At 40.6% G+C, this 6,647-nt stretch overlaps 1 pseudogene; it reads right to left on the minus strand.

Annotated features, from left to right (window-relative positions):
* Positions 1 to 3,453: 3,453 nt before the first annotated feature.
* LOC115870332 lies at positions 3,454 to 3,758 on the minus strand (annotated as a pseudogene).
* Between the last annotated feature and the right edge of the window lie 2,889 nt (positions 3,759 to 6,647).

The following is a 6,647-nucleotide window of genomic DNA, read 5'->3' on the forward strand; positions in this document are numbered from 1 at the left end:
TCCTCAAGGTTGTCATATTTGTCAGCATTTTGTTGCAGCCAGTGTCAATACATTTGGTTGAGTCATCTTCTTTTTCTCTGACCCTCTACTTCACCAAGCATGATATCTGCGTAAAGACAGGGTTCTCTAGAGAGATAAAATCAGATTGCTGATAATTTTATATATATATTTATAAAGATAGATATATATAACACAAGAAATGAACTGTTAAATTATAAACCAGTACAAATGGCTCAGTGCAACTCACTCCTGTGAGAGAGTTGTGAGACACTGGCAGTCCTTCAAGTCTTGAGGGCCGCCGGGTAGTCCTCTGTAGAAAGAGCTAGGCTATCCCAGCACAGGTAGCAAACAGCAAAGCAGGTCACCAACTGTCAGTCCCCAGCTCAAGAAATGTAAATTTCAATCGTGTGGTCTTAAAGGGACCTCAACTTACAGCGACACAGTCCACAAGCTAGGGGTCCCACAAGTAGTGTAGCCTGTAAATTGAGGCACAGAACAAGCAAGGCACCGCACACTGGTCTGATGATCAAAGAGCGAGAGACAAGAAAGGCGAGGATCACCAAGCCATTTATCTCTCTGCCCTTCAATTAATCCCACTTGTGTTTATCGGCCAGGCTGGCACAATAAACTAACTATCTCAATATCCTTTTCCAGGGACTGGTTTCTCCTGATAACATGTCCAAAATGTATGAGAAATCTTACTCTCTTTGAGAAGGATGTATTTCTTCCAAGACCAATTTATTTGTTCTTCTGGCAGTCCATGGTATTTTCAATATTCTCCACTAACACCATAATTCAAATATATCTCTTCTATAATCTTGTTTTCCAGCTTTCACACCCATATGAAAATATAAGGTGATTGAAAATACCATGGCTTGCCATCTAAGTGAGATTAACTAAAACCACATAGAAGAAACATACCAGCCTGTGTAATGAAAGTATTGTAAATAATAAATCCACATCCAAAGATGGAAATGGCGTCAGAGCTTAAATTCTGAACACATGCTTTGCAGAAGGCTATAGATGACAGTGGAAGCCCAAAATCCATTAATCTCTAGTGAATCCCCTCTTATTGTAGTAAGTGGGGTGTAAATAACCTTGTTATCAGAAAGAGAGCAATGTAAAGCCAATTATGGTAGCCACAGGTAAGTTAAAATGTAATGTCTTATCGTTTGATCTCCCCTTTGACCCCCCCTTTTTTTCCTTTTAAAATCATTTTATTGGGGGCTAGAACTCTTATCACAATCCATACATCCATCCATTGTGTCAAGCACATTTGTACACTTGTTGTCATCATCATTCTGAGAACATTTTCTTTCTACTTGAGCCCTTGGTATCAGCTCCTCACTTTTTTCCCTCCCTCCCTGCCCTCCTCCACCCTTGATAATATATATTTATTATATATAATAATAATAAATATATATTATTGTTATTATTTTGTCATGTCTTACATGTCTGATGTCTCCCTTCGCCCACATTTCTGTTGTCCATCCCCCAGGAAGGGGGTTATATGTAGATCCTTGTGATGAGTTCCCCTTTTCTATCCCACCTGCCCCATCTTACAGAGTTTGAATTTCTTCCATAATTCTTTCTGCTTGAGACATGTTAAGCCTTTTGGCTTTCTAACTCCAGTCTTTGCACATTCATTAGAGTACTTTACTTTGTCTTCTTGAGCTGTCCTTTGAAATTTTCCTGTACTTCATTTCTTCCATTTGCTTTAGCTACTCTACATTTAAGAGCACTTTTCAGAGTTTCTTTGAATATATACATTTTTTTGTTGTTTATCCCCCCCAACCCCCGCCCTGCCTTTTTAAAGACCTTTTGCTTTCTTCAAATACGTGATCTTTAGATGTTTTCTAGTTTTAGATGGGATGTATACCAGGTTGTACTTTGACTCTCATAGACCTGTTTTAATTTTCTTGATCCTCAACCTGAATTTGCATATTATCAATTAATAGACAGTTCCAAAGTCTCCCACTGGCCTTGTTTTGAATGATAATATTGAAATTTTTCCTCACCTGTTGCCAGAGGTATAGTAAATTTGATTCCTGTGCACTCCATCTGGTGGGGTTCACATGTATAAATAACATTTATGTTGTTGAAAAAAGGTATTTGCAATGAGGAAGCTGCTGATCTTGAAAAATTCTACCATGCAATCTCTAGTTTTGCTTCTATCACCAAGACCATATTTGCTAACTTGTATTTCTTCCTCTTTGTTTCCAATTTTGTAATTCCAATAGCCAATCATTATCTAGACACCTTGATTGCATGTTTGATCCATTTAAGATTGAAGAAGCTGGTATAATTCTTCAACTTCTTCATCATTAACTTCAGTGGTTAGTATATAAATTTGAAAAATACATTGTATGAATTGGCCTTCCTTGCATATGCATAGATATTATCCTATCACAGACCGCATTGTACTTCAAGATACATCTTGATATGTCCTTTGTGACAGTGAATGCAATGTCATTCTTCTTGAATGTGTCATTCCCTCATATTAAATTATATAATTAGCTGATGCAAAATGTCCAATATTAGTCCATTTCAGCTCATGGATGCTTAGAGTATTGATCTTTATGAATTCCATTTTATTTTTATGATTTCTCATATCCCTACATTCATTCTTCATACATTCCATCTTTCAATATAAACAGCTTTTCTTTTAATTTGGAGTCATGCCCTGTGGCAGTTACATAATCTCCTATCAAGTTGCAAAGGGTGGAATCTGGCCTGTCAATCAGGTCACAGCTTGATAACCTCCTCTGGAGGAACAATGGAGATAAATAGCTCACTGGAGGCCAGGCACATGTTCTGCTTCATATTCCTGATGACAAGCCACATGTAGCTATGCTGATGGAGCCAGAGCCTTGGAGCTGGAGGAGCCATATGGAGACCCACACCAGCTGAGATATTTCCACCACCACTGGATCCACAAGACTTTCCACCACCCACTGGCCCATGATCTTCCTACATTCAGCATCATTGCATGGCTATGTGAGTCTAAAGATGAATTTATGGTAATATTGGACCTATGGACTTGGCTAGGATGTTTTCTTAACGTATAATTGCTCTTTGATATAAAGTTCTCTTTTACACACGAGTGTCTAAGGATTTGCTTCTCTAGTCAACCCAGACTAACACATGCCCAATCAGCAAATGAAAGTCCCAAGGCTATCCATGCTATTAACCTTGCTTCTACTTTGAGGAGGCAGTTCTTTTCCAGTCGTATTGAGCGTGCCTTCCAACCTGAGGGGCTCATCTTCTGGCGCTGTCAGACCTGAACAGCATATTTCTTCTTCCTAGGCTGTTCTTGGTCTGGAAGATCCACTGAAACCTGTTCACCATGAGTGACCCTGCTGGTATTTGAAATACCAGTGATAGTTTCCAACATCACAGCAAAATGACCAACTGACAAATGAATGGTGGTGAAAGTAAGAGTAAGGGGTCAATTCATGTCTTGATGTTCAGCAATGGCATCTGCTTGTGCTGGTAGCTGCTCTGCCAGCCTCATATCACCTTGAGGTCTTACATGTAAGAAAGAAGCTCTTGCTCAGCAGCTGCTCAGTAGGTTCCTAGATGTATATAGGGAGTAGCAGGTGGGAGCAGTCAGTCCACAGTACATACTTTATCTTCTGTACATCCATTACCATAGCCACCACCAACCTGACCAGGGTGATGGAGAGAGGGCCCAACCCGTAACCCATTATGGTGTCTTTGTTGGCCTGAGGGACAAAAGGCACTGCTGTATTCCTCATGACAGTGGTGGTTGAGCAGGAAGGCCTGCTGGGGATTTAGCATGGGCAGTGTACTGCCTTGGGAAGTTACTTCCACGGGGCTCCCTTCTGCCACTGCAGACTGGATAAGAAAGCCCTGGTTGAGTCCCTGGCCTCGCCTGTTTTGTTTGTTTGAATCAAGCATGATGTCTTTCTCCAGGGGTTGGTCCCTCCTATCATGGGTTGGTCCCTCCTGTTGACACGTCCCAAGTATAATACATTCAAAATTAGAACAGTATTCAATTAAATATTCAGACTGCCAGATTGATAATAGTAGTGTCTGTGGAAGCACAGTCAACTATTTGCTAAGAAATAATATAGAGCAGTAGGTTCAAGGCACCCTGGTAGCACTGAGGTTTAGGCACTGGGCTGCTATGTGCAAAGTCAGTTATTCAAACCTTTCTCCAAGGAAGAAAGATGAAGCAGTCTGCTCTCATAAGGATTTACAGTCTCAGAAACCCACATAGAGTGTTAGCTATTTTAGGGAAAAACAACTACACTTACAGAAAGTAATTCAAGAAAAACAAAACCAAAGTATGAATAGCTTTTGTCAGTAAATTTAGTTTTAATATTGCAGAATTAAAAAAAAAAAAAAGTACACCAAACTCAAGGTATGTGGTGGTTAGTTGTGGTCGAATGGGTTCTGACTCCTGGAGGCCACGTGCACAATAAGATGAAAGCTTGTCCAGTCCCAGGCCATCTTCATGATCAGTGGCATGCCTGAGGCCACTGTTAGGGCCACTTTGTCATCTGAGTGCTTTCCAATCTAGAGGGTTCATCTTCCAGCACTAGACTGGACAATATTCTGTTGTGATTTGTTCGGCTTTTCATTGGTTACTTTTGGAAGAACAATGCCATGTCGTCTTACCTCCTAGTCTTGTCTTTGTCTGAAAGCTTCACTAATAATGGAAATACCAGTTGTCATACAGTTTTGAGCCTGGTGCTGTAGCGGATTGCATGTTGGGCTGCCAAGTGCTGCTCCATGGAATAAAGAAGAGGCTGTCTGTGCCATGAAGACGTATGGTCTAGGAAATTCTATGCAGTTCTACTCTGTCCTATACGACAGCTCTGGGTCAGAATCGACTTGACGGTGATGGTTTCCAAGCTCATAGTAACACACAAGCCACAAACTGTTAGATGGGTGGTAGAACACCAAGCCACACTTCTAGCAAGACTATGTAACAATATTTAAAATAGAATGTTATTATGGTATTTCAAGTAATCTGGAGGACACCCTGCCAGCACCCCCTGGAACCTTCTGACCAGTGTGTGGCTTTTGTAGGTGCTTTCACACGTTCCCTCCGTTCTTTCTCAACCACAGACATCTTGTTTGGGTTTTGAGTTTTTTTATTACAGAATATTCAAACTGTACACAAAACTAAAATAGAACACATCATGAACCCAATCACCCCGCCTCAACAAATAACATTTGCTCACCCACTTTCTCTGTGTCCACCATACTGGCCCCTCCCAGTGATTACTTGAAGCATGCAGTAAATTAAACACATATCTTTTCATTGGTAAATGCTGTAGTGCCATAGCATAAAAATAAGGGTAAAAAAACCCACACAGCCAAAATACAATTGTTTAATTTCAAATAGTATTTAAATTCCTCCAGTTTTCTCACAAACACATTTTGCAATTTGATTTTCATCAAACCAGGATCCAAAAAAGGACTACACATTGCTGATGACTTTTAAGCCTCCGTCCATTTAAATCTGTAAGATTTCCCCTTTGATTCTTCTTCTTGCAATCGATAGGTTTAATTCGATCATTTGTCCTGTAGAATCTTTGAGAATAGGTTTTTACTAATCACACTGCTGTGGTGCTTTAACATATCCGTGCATCCTGGATTTTCTATAAACTGGTAGTCAGGTGTCGAGGTCAGACGAGAGGCAAGTTCACTTACTTGGACTTTGTGGATGGTGTCCTGTACTTCTAGTTATCGTTCCAAGCACATCATGTGCAGCTGTCTTGTTTAGTGGTGCTGAGGATTATCAGTGCTGTCAACCTTCCTCCTGTATCACATCAGCATTTCACTTAGAGGATCTTGACAGTCACAGTGCATTGTGGCCCAGGTCTATGATTTCATTAGCTCTTGCAGACATATTAGTTCTATCATACTTTTGACTTTTAAAGCTGAAATTGTAAAGTGAAAAAACTTCCTTTACAACGACTTAGTTACCTCCAGGCATAAAAAAGGCATACTTCTCTATTAAGGTTCATAGCCTTGGAAACCCTCCAGAGTTACAATCTGTTCAATAGGGTTGCTGCAAGTTGGACAGTGTTTAACTACCTTCATGGCATTTCTTTTTTTTTTTTAGAATGTGGCATGTAAATTTCTTCTGTTCTCAGTCCCAGTCAGGCATATCTTCAGTGCCCTGCTGCTTGTATCATTACAACCAGTGAACCATGTGCTCCACAGAAGTACAATGTAGGTGGCCCACCTCTACAGTCTACCCACACCACACTCGCGGCTCTCAGCATTCTTCCAACACTTCAAATCCACATGCCAAAATGTGATGTGGGGGTCTGCGCAGTCCTTGGACTTCTCCTCAAGGTCATTAGGCATCTGCTACAAAAAGTGTGAGCCCTCAAAGGACAAATGATCAAATGACCGTTGTGTTCCACAGGGAAGTACTCCCCGCCTCACTGTGAGGTCCTAGAAGGCAGTTATGGTGGGACCAAGCTACTATTTTTCAATTTTGTATTACTATTTTACAAATGCATAGAGAGAACAACTATCAATGGGAAGATGACGTGTTTTTTTGTTTTTTGTTTAAACACAATGACAATGTCAACAGTGGTTCATGAACCAGGACTCTAATAGAAGCCCAGTGTGGGACTCAGGTTGGAAATCAACCGAGACAG

Source organism: Echinops telfairi, unplaced genomic scaffold (genome assembly GCF_000313985.2).
Source record: "Echinops telfairi isolate 266 unplaced genomic scaffold, ASM31398v2 ScPeMD7_2;HRSCAF=8, whole genome shotgun sequence".
Lineage (NCBI taxonomy): Eukaryota > Metazoa > Chordata > Mammalia > Afrosoricida > Tenrecidae > Echinops > Echinops telfairi.